At 50.0% G+C, this 13,015-nt stretch overlaps 1 long non-coding RNA gene across 1 annotated transcript in view; it reads left to right on the top strand.

The window, feature by feature from the left end:
- Positions 1-12,065, top strand: part of LOC149859508 (uncharacterized) — a 43,607-nt gene extending 31,542 nt beyond the window's left edge. Inside the window, exon 4 of the long non-coding RNA XR_016443441.1 lies at positions 11,800-12,065. This is a non-coding gene — a long non-coding RNA (uncharacterized LOC149859508). The remainder of the gene's footprint in view (positions 1-11,799) is intronic.
- Positions 12,066-13,015: the final 950 nt, after the last annotated feature.

Here is a 13,015-nt window from a genome sequence, read left to right as displayed (position 1 = left end):
ATAACTGTTACATCTGTCCATACCATCAGTATATACCTAATACTATAGGAATCCTCTCTTCACAGAAACGCACCTAGCCTTTGTTACTTTTTTTTTCTTCAACTATTCTCAGTTTTTGGTTTATTCTAAATAAATTCTAAGCAGGAATCTGGATTTTTTTCTTAGTCCAGCAGGAACACTGGTATACTCCAATGAAAATCCCCAGCTGTGGCTACAGCCAGTACCCCATGTTTCAGAAGAAGGCAAAAATACCCTCCCATGACACCTGAGCAACAGAAGGTGAAAATAATTCTTTCCAGCCCCATGGGGCAACCAGCAACGCCTAAAAGCATGAGAAAAAGAACCCAAATGCCCTCCACTCTGCTCTGCACCCTGGGGATGGCAAACACAATTCCTCACATCACACAATCCGAACTGGGGAGTCAGAATTCCTATTATATCCATATACTTATCCCAGCTCTTTTAATCTTCTCTCATAACTAAACCAGTTCTCCCTCTCTCCAAGGTTCATCATTTTTAATGATAAATACCACTTTTCACATTTTTTCATTTAAATTTCATTAAGAAATGAACAGTTTCTAGGGCAGTGATATCTTCCCATAAAATACACCATTTTTTTCAATGAAAAAACTGTTGATAAGATTTTGTCCAGCTCTAATGGAGAGGTTTTCAGTCCCAGTCTGCATTTCCTACATTCCTATCTCAATTACTGCACTCTCTTGCAAATACCATCCCCCAGAGATTAGTCTTTTTAGTGCCCCACATTACTTCTTTTCCTGTACATGGTGATTTAGTTCCATGTTTTGTAAAATTCAGTGACTGAATATTTGCAGCAATTACAGCAATTCAACCTGCAGTACTTAGGGGGCTTCTTTTACATTCTCTGATTACAACACCCTTTAAGAGATTTCATGTGAATCTTTTGGATCAAGCTTTCCTGTTAGCAAGGCAGTGCCAAGCACCCATCACTTAGGATAATTAATACACATGCTTTCATGATGCAGGGGGATGGAGTAGGTAGCCCAGCTAAAGTCCCTTTTCTTAGGGATGGGTCCCTGGCCTATTACAGTTCCCACAACAATGCCAAGAAATAGATCAGTTGAGCTGTAGCAATTACTCTATTGGTTGCTTGGGGCTCAATGGTTGGGCCACTTGAGGTCCTTCCCATTTAGGACTTTCTAGGCAGCTGTCTGATTATGTGGAGAGGCTCCCTGTCAAGAGCTTTGCAAAAACAGTTGCACACAAGCGGCCAAGGGAAAAAGGGGGCCCAGGACCAGATAAGGCAAATAAGACAAGACATCAGCCCTTAGATGGAGCCAACAGTGGAGAGGATCAAGCATCATGTGGGGTCAGTGAAGGAGAAGACCTGGAAATCAGGCTTTGGATATTCTTATTCTCAGGGAGAATAGACCAGGCCTGGGGCTGGTGCAAGAAGACAAGATGTTGGAGACAAGCCTTGTCTTTTGAGAGGTGTGGGATAAATAGCATAGAGATGGCACTGGCCTAGAGAATAGAATAGGTTGGATATAAAGACAGGACAGGGAAGGACCAGGCAGGAGAGAGGGTAGGACAATGGAGGAGCAACGTGGAGACAAGCATCTGTTCTGGGCAATGACAAGGAAGGAATAAGCACAAGATAGTGCCAGTGTGGGGGAAGAGCATGATGGAGGTAAATCCCTTCCCTTTGGTCCCTCCTAGAGACAGAGATGCTCCCCAAAAGTCCCTGGATGATGCAAAATTGCCCAGTGCCATTATCAACCCTGTCTCCGCAAAGCAAATTGCCCTGTGGTAGCTAAGGGAGGCCAGGGAGAAGGAGGGAGGTCTGAATGGGTTGGATGTGTTGCAGATGTAATCTTTTTTTAAAAGACTTCTAGATCCCAGGACAAAAGGTTGTTAATGGTGCAATGGGATTTTGGCATTGTTCATTGGCAGAACAGACAAAGACATCTGCATTACATTTTAACCCAGTTTTACATTAGCATCCAGAAGCATCCTGCTTCTACAAGTGGAAGCAGTGGTGTACAGACCGGGGGGGGGGGGGGCGGGCACCGGCCAAAGAGGCCGGGGCACCTCCCACGTTTTGTGTGAGGTCCACCTGCCCGCCTGGCAGGTTGTGGCTTTCTTTGGCCGTTCCAGCCAGAAATTCTGGCTGCTGCCCCACCCCACATGGCCGGTGTGCTGCACTGCAAACTCCCCCACGGGAGTGGCGTGGGGCGGGAGGCAGGGCCCTGCACAGGCTGATTTGCCTTGGACTCCGCACAATGCTCGGATCATCCGGGCGGGTGCACGAATGCAAGCATTGACACCTGGGTGCCGGAGACCCATGGTATGCCCCTGAGTGGAAGGCTGGAGTTGGCCTGTGGGAATAATGGATTTGGTGATTTCCTGTCAGCTCCCAAAAAAATCCCCTCCCCAAGAAATGTAATTATGGTGAGCAGTTAAACTGTATTATAATAATACTATATTGTCATGAATAATTTGTCTGTCCCCACACCCCTAATTTTGTGCAATCCCTAAAAATTTAAATTGATAAAATTTGAAATGAGTGCTTAAAATAATCATTGATATTATCCTTCAAAATTATTAAAAAATAAAAATTGAATTCTGCCAAGCCTATCAATAGGCAAGAAGTCAAGGCACACCCCTGGGATGGAGGAGGAGGGAATTTGAACACAGGTCTTCTTGGTGAGTACTCTAATAGCTGGGCTGGATGCTGTAAGCAGAGCAGCACCTCTTCTCTTTGGCAGGTGGAAATTTCCCTCTGCTAAAGCTATAGACCCTGCAAGGATCGGTTCTTTCCAGCACTGAACCTTCAACTACTACAAACACCCTTGAATACCTACAGGCCTTGTTACTATCCTCAGCTTTTTTGCTTCTGTAACCCCCTCACCCCCCACCTTTATTTCCCTAGAGGAAATTTTCCTCTGGAGGAGAAACAGCTACCCTAGGAGCTCAATTGTGGGGCAGGACAGCATTGACCTTGAAGCTGTAGCACTCACTCTAGGGAGTGATTTTCCAACTGGCCACCCTTGGATGACTCTACCAATGCTGCAGCTCTCCTGTAGCAGGAGGTAGTGGGCTTATGCCTGACTGACTCCCTGAGTGTTCACATTCACACACAGAGAGAAATAATCAGCGAGTTACATGCACTGGAGAAAAAAGTCAACATGGAGATGAAAAGAAGGACAGTGGCGCATGGCTGGTGCTTTGGGGAGATTGGAAGCTAACTCAGGATGCAAATAATTATAACAATTAATTGCTTGTGGGATGGGAACCATGTACTGGCTGTAAAAATACTGCAGTACTCGGTTAAAAAGCAAATCCACCAGAGGAGACAGCCAATTCTGGCCGCCTCAGACTTCTGACCCTTTCAAAAGCCCACTCCCAGAAAGTGGGGGTTTATTCCACCCCAGCTCCAGGATCTAATATATATTTATGTAACTATCCTATGCAAATGGTGTGTTTAAAGGTCTTCTGATAGTTAAGGTTATAAAGAGGATTATTTGAAGGTCATATGCAGTAACAACAAGAATAAAACTGGCTATGGTGGGAGCAGTGGGCAGCCTACTTAAGACGGTAATCTTTGAACTGAAGGGAACTGTAGCTATTCAGAGAGGGGAAGTGTGTGTGTGTGAGAGACAGAGAGAGAATACATGTGCATGATGTTATGCATTGAAGTCACTGTCTTTATGCTGTTATAACTGGTAAGTTGTCATTAATTATTTTATGATTTAAAGACAGTTTCTGCAGTGCCAGGCAGTTACACATTAATCACTAGGGGAGAAGAATCTGTCCTGTACATCATCAGATTAACCCTGTCACGGATGGACCCGCGAGCGGCCGTGAGCTCGCGAGCGCCCCTTTGCCGTGCCAATTAGGGTGGTCTGACACCCTCTACTCGCCCGCCACGTCTTAGATCTTATTGGTTCAGTATGGGAGGCTGCCTACTCGCACCTAACGGCGCCGCAATGGTATCACTACCGCTCCAAAGTGGGGTCCTCTCCCCCAGCCTTATGGGCAAATGCGTGCCTCCAAAACCTCCCCTTTAGCACGCCCCAAGCCTCGCAGCTGTCCCGGGGGACGTTGTCTGGTCCCCTTCCTGTTCTGCGCCCTCTCTGGGCCTCGCCCTCTCTGGGGCCCGTACTGCGCTCTCTTGGCGCTACCCCCTCTCTGGGGCCTCGCCCTCTCTGGGGCCTGTATCGCGCTCTCCGCGCCGCGCCCTCTCCGGGCCTCGCCCTCTCTGGGGCCTGTACCGCGCTCTCTTGGCGCTACCCCCTCTCTGGGGCCTCGCCCTCTCTGGGGCCTGTATCACGCTCTCCGCGCTGTGCCCTCTCCGGGCCTCGCCCACTCTGGGGCCTGTATCTGCGCCCTCTCCGGGCCTCGCCCTCTCTGGGGCCTGTATCTGCGCCCTCTCCGGGCCTCGCCCTCTCTGGGGCCTGTATCTGCGCCCTCTCCGGGCCTCGCCCTCTCTGGGGCCTGTGTACCGCGCTCTCCGCGCTGCGCCCTCTCCGGGCCTCGCCCTCTCTGGGGCCTGTATCGCGCTCTCCGCGCTGCGCCCTCTCCGGGCCTCGCCCTCTCTGGGGCCTGTCCCGCGCTCTCCGCACTCTGCGCCCTCTCCGGGCCTGGGGCTCAGGTGGCCTTAGCCGTGCCTGGCCCCCGCTTGGGGCTCAGGTGGCCTTAGCCGTGCCTGGCCCCCTTGACCCTTTCCTTGGGTCTTTTCTCGTCACCCTTCCGGGCCGGGGTCCAACCCCGTGCTCTGTGCCACTCTGGCACCACCGTTGTGCCCCCCTGGCACCGTGCCCCTACTGGGCACCCGGAGCCCCCAAACTGCTGGGGAGCCCCGCTGAGGCCTCCTCGCTCCCCTACAGCCTCACCCGGTCCTCCGGTGTAAACTGTAACTCAAAGTCAAGCCCTCTGGCTCCAACCTAAACCGAGGCTCCACACGCCTATCCGTAACTCCAAGCCCTACCGGGCTCTCAGTCCTACCTGCAGTCAGGGTGATCTTGTTCCCTGCATCATCGCAGCCTGTTAGTGGGGTAAGGCTGCCCCCCTAGCCTCAGGCTGCTCAGCTCAGCCGCAGAGCTCCTGCTCCTGCGGCAGCCAGAAGGGAACTGCTCCCTAGGCTTTGGCCTAGCTGTTTATAAGGGCCTGGCCCTGCCCCCTCCTGGCCACATGACCGGCCTGGTTGCCCTAGCAACCCCCATCTGTGTTGCTTCAGGCCTCTCCTCTTCCTGGGGCATCTCCTTAGGAGCGGGGCGCAGGAGTGCCCCGCGACAAACCCCATTCCTGGGGACTCTCCATGTCAATAGCAAGGCAGAGTGACCCAAGGGCAGGTGGGCCCACGACAGAGTAAACCTTGTATGAATATTTCATTGGAGCTAATTTTGCCAAGGGGCCTGCCAAGTGGGGTTGTTAACCTGGGTCTCAGGAAGATGATGTGGTAATGCCATATGTCTTCCCCTAGGGCTGGTGAGGAGTCCAGAGGCTGTCACGTGGTCACATGTCATGGATCTGTCACTGTGCCCCATGGTGATGCACTTGGAGCACCTGTCACACTCTTCTGAGTACAGGGTTAGGCCTTCACCCAAATAGAGCTCCTCTGCTCCTTCTGGCATGTTGAATGCACTGTGACCTGGACATGAGCTCTCCACTTCATAAATAACTTCTTTGTTCAGGCTCCTTCTTTCCACTGTTCCCCTAGGCACTTCATTGTCCCTGGCGGTGGGAAACACATGTATTGGGAAAGGGGTCTAGAGTAAATTGTCCCTGCCATGGCCATCGGCTACTTGACTTCTGGCTGTCTGCCAGGCCCTGCCATGTTTCCTACCCTCTTCCCAACTGGGGGCATGAGTGGCAGGGGGGACTTTCTCCTTTTCTCTGCTGGAAGTCTTAGCTATTTCCTGAAAGTCCATAAACACCCCACCATGCTTTTCAGTGCGTGCTTCTTCTATGCCTAAGGATACTTCATTCAAAATAGCTCCAACCAAATCTCCAACCCTTTGTCCACTGTTTCTCCTCCAAACACTAAGCACCATATCTGAGACCATCACTTGCCTCCCAAGCACCCCTCCTTGGTGTATGATGGAGAATCCACCCGGGAACTGTTGCTGTTGTCTTCTTGAAAGCAGCTTGCCTGTCATACTCTTCCTGCCCTTGAAGCCCTTATCTCAGGCAGTTCTTACAGCTTCGTTTTGATCTGTGAGTCCTAGTGTGCCTTGCTACCAAGTCTGAGTCAATGCAGTCAAACTTAAAGGGCCTAGGTGCCTGTAATGTCACAAAACATCACTCTGAAAAACAGTTTGCAACAATTAGTTTCCATGGATAATTTCCAAAGAGAGAAGTGGGCTAAATTCATGGGAGACTATCATCACAATGTATTGTTTTACCTTGTATAATCTGGGGGAGCAGAAGACTCACTACCAGGTTGCCTCAAAGGAGTTTTTTTCCCCAGCCTCCTGTTTCATCCCCCAACTCAAATCAATAGAAAGGACAACTGTTTCCAGCAGCAAGGTTGAAAGGATATGAGCTCTTCTAAGAGAGGCTCCTGTGTGCTCTGCAGTCCCTCTGGGATCCATGTCTCTAAGATTAAGAGTCTGTGTCTCCATGGCCTCCGGAAAGCCAATCAACATTACTTGTTAGCTGCCATTTGGGCTCCCAGAGTCTCCAGACTACAATTCAGTGGCTTGCAAGCATTAATTGTTGCATTCAGAGCACCAAACTGATGCCCAGCTCAGCTTTCTTGTGGTTTATACTGGCGCCTATCTTAGCACAGTCTGAATGTCCTTCAAGTTAGTTACTTGGGATACCAGCTTTGGATCACAGCATTTTCTGGGTTAGATCACAGGTACATCAAGTCTGGTATCCTGCCTTTGACAGTAGCCTGTTCCTTGTCTTCATCATGCACCTGTCTGGCTGTACAGTGCTGCATGAAGGAGAACATCCTTGCATTGCCAACCTCAATTCCCTAAAGCAGGGCTTGTCAACTTCCAAGTAGCCAGGGGCTGTACCCCATTAGGCCGCATCAGCAAGGGCTGCATGCCACGTGGGATGCACCAGGGTGAGCTTTGGACCCTCAGGTTGCATACTCATCCCTGCATAGGAGCCCTCCAACACTAGTGCACTGTGTGGGCTCCCACCTCACCCTCCTGGTGCTGCACTGTGGACCTGTGCAGCCCCTGACTAACCTTCTGCTCCCCATGCTGTACATCCCAATGCTGCGTCCCTTGGGAGGCGCAGGAAGCAGCAGCCAGAACAGGAAGGGGGAGCCCACAACCCATGGCTGTTTTTGCCATCAGAGCAATGGTGACATCGGGAGCCCAGGGGCTGTAACTTAATCCCTCTGGACCACCAGTTGGACAACCCAGCCCTAAAACATGAATTCTGGCCCATAGTTTGTCTTATTGCATGGGTCTGTAAGTGACATTCAATGAGCATAAAATGAAGCAGCCCCCTCTAACTATGAGCTCTAGTATTTAACTCTCTGATCTCCTGTGGATAGGGATGCTACTGGTTGACAGCATGCTGCATGTTAGAGTAGTGTTAGAAGGATTTTGTAGTCATGATGCTCCAGGAATTATGCAAGAAGCAAGGATTTCTTTGGGTGATATCTTTTATTGGACAAACTGCATGGTTGGGATAGAGTTAGATAAGCTTTCAAATGCAAGACATTCCTCTTCAGGTCTTACATTTGAAAGCTTGTCTAACTCTATCCCAGCTATACAGTTGGTCCAATAAAGGATGTCACCCAAAGAAATCCTTGCCTTCCGCACTGCAAACATGTTTAACTCTACACAGCTTGCATTTATTCAGTGTATAACTGTCAACTCTAGTGATTTCATTGCAAGTCGTGTAATACCTTTTCTTACAGTCATAGCTCTTGGGGTCGCGTGAATATACACACATCTTGGCTTTCATTTATACAAGGGAGAGAGAGAGAGCACATTTCTGCCATTGTGGCTACAGAGAGAGCTGGAAAGTATGATCAGAGTACACTACAGTGGTGCAGAAAGAACCCAAAATGTGATGTTTCTCTTTAATGGCTTGATTTTTAAGCCAGTGTCAGTGTTTTTGAACACTTGAAGTTGTTGATCCTGCTGCTGTTAATTTCTTTAGGGGAAGCAGAATAATAATAAGACATGGATCTTGTACAGCATTTTTCATCAGCAGATCTCAAAGCATGTTATAAAGGAAGGGAGCAATGCCAACTTAGGTTTATATTTTATTGAGGGCAGATTACTCATGATTTTGAATGTATGCAGCTCCTTATGAGAGTTACAGGCATCTTCCTGTAAGAATGAATATTAGCAAAATCAGGATGGCAGTCCTTCCCACCCACCTTTCACACTGCAGATTAAGAAGAATAATTAATTTGTGTTTTCTCAGTGCTTGGATAATATAAAGCACTGTGTAACTCCAAAGTGTGTTCATTAAGACCAGGCCAGCAAGCAAATAGCCCAGGATCATTGCAGTCCTGGCATGTAGTGTGTATTTGTTAAGCACACACACAATTCCAGCAAAATGCTTGCTGTTTTCCCTAAATATGCCAACAGGGGGATAAGTGTAGCCAGGTTAGTATCATGTCTCTGGCACTGCACCTGCTCACAGGCTGCAGGAGAGCAAGGGCTTCATAGTGGGCTCAGAGGACAAGCCTGGAGCAGCCTCCTGGGTGAACACCCAGCTCTGGAGCAAGTCAGTGGACCTAGGTGGTCTGGGCATACTCAAGCCGTCCAGTGCCAGGAGGTGCTGCTGCAGTGTAGACCACCCCACACCCATCCTCTCTGTGCCTTGACTGCAATGAGCTCCGATTGAGGACCTGTAAGCAGCTAGTTCCAAGCCGACAATCAAGGCAAACTATCCCCTGAGGCTGCAGGAAAAAAAGACCCCACCTGTAATGAGCTCAGATCAAGGCCCTGGGCCCTGCTCCTCCTAACTGAGTGATCCCCTGAGGCTGCAGAAATATAGGCCTCAACCACTACAGCCTTTAAAAGCAAACCCCAGACAGCAGTAGGGTGTCTGGGTAAAGACTTTGGTGCTTGTTCCTGATCCTCTTGGTTTTGGTGACCTGAAACCCTGACTTACTGTAACCCTGGCTTGACTCCTGATTCCCTTTGGACCTTTTGTGGCCTAACCAGGTGATCTCCCCTGACCAGTCCCAAGCAATGACTCAGTGACGCTGCTTGTGGTATCTCTTGTTACACTGGCACGTCCTAAAATTCCTGGCCTGGGATACGTAGTGATAGAACGTTCTTTCTTATTACACTTCAAGCAACTTATTACTTCTGCATAGGGCCAGGTGAACACACACACACACGCACGCATGCACATACACACACACACAAGCTTGTGCATGTGTATGCCAAATTAAACCCCCCACCCATAAATATCAAAACATGTATCTTCAACATTTCCAAGGAAAATGTTTGGATTTCCAGGTTCAAATACCAGGGGCACTTGGGCACCACCCAGAAAACTGCAGAAGAGGCAGTGCTTTCTGAGAAGTCTTCTTGTTTAGTGATCCTGCCTGAGATGTCAAAGTCCTGCATTCAGTATTCAGCCTCATTAAAAGAAAGGCTATGGGCCCAGGCTGCCCTCACCGGGGACTGCTGCAACAACTGGGCTACTGAGTGCTCTGGGGGGAGGTCTGGGCTACTGAGTGCTCTACTTGATCCCTCTTACTGAAGCTCCGTTTCACTCTTTACATCCTAAATACTTGCTAGGTCAGAGAGAAAGTGAGAATGACAGTTCACCTGGGGAGGGGTGGCAGGGTCTGTACACTCGCCATTGGAGACTTAGGATTTACGCCTCCCTGAATATTTACATGCACAAATTAGGACCGTATGAATTGTAACTAGATGTACAGGATAGAATTACTTCAACAGGAAAGATTAAGAAGGTGTCACCCAAGAGCACCCTATATCCCAGGGATTAAGGGATTAAGATAGGGTGGGCAATTATTTGGGCCCTTGAGCCACATAGGCAGAGATTTGCTGAGCTGTCACGGGCCAGGTCAGCATCCTGCCCTTCCCCCCCAACCCCTGCGACAGCTCAGCAGAACTGTGCGGGATGGGAGCGTGGGCGGGTGGGGAGCAGTGTTTGGAAGCTGGAGGAATGGGCGAAGCTGGGATCATGGGACGGGGTTGTGGGGCTGTGGCAGCACAGGGCCAGGATTGGGGCCAGGGCTGGGGCAGAGCTGTGATCTGCTTACTGCACGCCCCTGGGACGGGCTCAGGCTCTACCGGCAGAGAGTGGATTGCCCCACGCTATCACTGTCCTAAGATCACAGCCCTAGCTGCGGGTGTAGCTCTTTGACTGGGTGCATGCCTTGCCTGTGCAGCTTCTGGCCCATGTCCATGGAGGCCCTGGGATCATGGGGTGGTGACAGCATGGGGCTGGGGCAGAGCTGCAGTCTGCTCCCTGTATCCCCTGCCTGCAGAACCAGGGCTCTGTCCCGGCCCCAGCCCTTGCCGTCACTGCCCTGTGATGCAGGGCCTCCACTGGAGACTGGCCGGAGCAGTGCCGGCAGGGCGCGAGGCCAGGCAGATGGATTTGGGCTGTGGCTGGGTGGGGCGCTGCATCTGGGGCCGGGGCTGGGATCCTGGGGCAATAACAGTGTGGGGCCGGGGCTGGCCTGCCCTGGCCCCATTGCCCATGGCTCCTGGCCTCAGTTGTGAGGATGTGGCCCCCCCCCATGCGGCAGCAGAGTGAGCCTGGACCTGGCTAGGCTCACCTGTGACTCCCGGCCCCCTTTCTCCCACCAGAAGTCTCTGGCAAGGGGTTCAGTGGGGCTCGTGCCTGAAGTTTCACTCCCATGTGCAGGGAGGTCTTGGCAAACAGCCACTGGCTCCTCGGGCACAAGCCTCCGCCAGTCAGAAGCTTCCTGGCTCCAGTGCCCCCTACCCTGGGGTTGGGGCTGGGTGGGCCAGGCCAGGCTGGGGTGGGAGTTGCTTGCAGAGCAACCAAAGCCAGAGCTGCTGCTGTTGCTGGTGCCTACTGCATGTAGGGCAGAGAGGTGCAGGCTTTCGGAGGGGCAGTCATGGGGTGGAGGTAACTGTCTTTCAGAGGGGTTAGCTAGAATCACCTAGTGGGCCAGATCTGGCCTGCTGGTAGTATTTTGCCTGCCCTTGGGTTAAGAGCATTTGCGTGGGAGGTAGGACCATAGGTCTCCCACATCCTAGAAGAGAACCCAAACCCCCAGACTAGAAGAGAGATGCTTCCTCAATTGTTTTGGAAATATAACCTATGCCTTTAGTCCAGGGTGTCAAACACACTTTGCGTCCTGAGCCGGATCCGGACGGTGAGGTTCCTTATGGTCTGGATGCCAATCGGGGCATCGGGAAGCTGCCACAGCACTCCAGCTCCAGACTACAGTATGTGGTGGTGTCAGCTCTGGCTGTGGACCAGAGCAGGAGGCAACAGCTCCAGCTCTGGACTGCAGCATGTAGCAGTGGCACCTCCATCTCATGGGCAATAAGGCGCAGGCTGCCACCTGGGGAGGTAGGGCTGTGGCAGTGGTGAACAGCAAAGCAACCGGAGGGCAACCAGGCCCGTGTCCACCCTCGCTTACTTTCCTGCTGCCACCTGTCATCCTGCAGTGGACCGCTGCCCCCAGCCACACCTGGAGTCTAGCAGGCCAGTTAGAACAGCTCTGTGGGCTGGATCTGGCCCATAAGCCATGTGTTTGAGACCCTTGCTCTACAACTTTGCTTTCATTAAAAAACGGTTTCTAAATGAAGCAATTAATTTTAGGACAAATGAAATATTTCATTCAATCCCAAACAATTTCTTTTTTAATCTTTTCAGTTCAGTGATCAAACAATCGATTGTTCACACAACCGTACCTCGGCATTCCAGGTAGAGACTGGCATGAAGGAGGAACTTCTCCCTGATCAGAGACAGCACATATCTTCTGGGGTGACAGGCAGACAGTAGAATGGAAGCAGCAGCTGCCGCGAGCCATTGGGACTCATCTCCCCAATGCTGAATGTTAGCTGAGACTCACAAGACTGACGACAGGATGCTTTAGCCAGATGGATGGCAGGGACACAGAGCCTGCCTTTGGCACTCAACTGTGCTTCATGTGAAACTGTACAAAGCGGCTGATTAAACCCAAACCTTTCAGTGGGGGGGGGGGGTGAAAATTACAATCAATAAGCAGCTTTGGATGTTATATAAGAAGTCAACAGCTCCAACTTCAGGTCTATCACATCAGATAACCGGATGGCTGGGAGGATTTCAGATAACACCATAGTGAGATCTCTAGTAACTTGTAAGGCGAAAGGAGGTTAAGAGGTTCAGATGCCTTCTAGCTGCACACTCTATACATTATCTGATGAGGGTACTACAAGGTTTCACTGTTAGTTTTTAAAGCTTTTAATGACATGGATGGAGAATAAAAATGGTTTGGGGTATTGTTTTGTTTGCCTTCTGGGTCACCTTTCCACCTCCAAATAGCACTTTTTAAAATGAGCTTGTGAGCTCTTAGTTTTATATTAAAATATAAGAATCTGCAGTGTTGCATGTTCACACATCCTCAGTTTTTTTCCCCATTTAATGTCTGAGCGCCAGCTTTATGGCAAAAAGAGAAAAAAAAGTCCAAGGTTAATGCACCAGCTGAATGTACTCTGACAGTGTGGGTTATTAATTTGATTTTAGATGCATAGATACAACACATCAAAATAGGGCAAAGGACATTAATATTGTATTGTGTATTTAAATGGGTTTTTTTCGAATTTTTCACTTGGAGAATGTTCTGTTTTCTCCAGTGAAGCTCTATTTAGACAATTTTTGCAAATGTATCAGGAAATATGAAAAATGTAATGTCCACGTTTTCCTTTGCATTGCTCATTATGCGGTTACTTACACCTGTGCAAAGTCAATGAAGAAACTGTCAAATGTTATGGAATCAGAAAAGGAACGATTAACAATCCTTTTCCTTTCACGTCAATCCCACGCAAGGGGCAGGGTAGTGGAAACAATCAACCTCCATTTCTACTTACCGGTATTTTTGTTGCAAGTG

The sequence above is a fragment of the Crocodylus siamensis genome, chromosome 7 (genome assembly GCF_052110815.1).
Source record: "Crocodylus siamensis isolate JL-2025a chromosome 7, ASM5211081v1, whole genome shotgun sequence".
In the NCBI taxonomy this organism is placed as follows: domain Eukaryota; kingdom Metazoa; phylum Chordata; order Crocodylia; family Crocodylidae; genus Crocodylus; species Crocodylus siamensis.
Note: the sequence above shows the minus strand (reverse complement) of the source record. Positions and strands in the feature narration are given on the sequence as shown.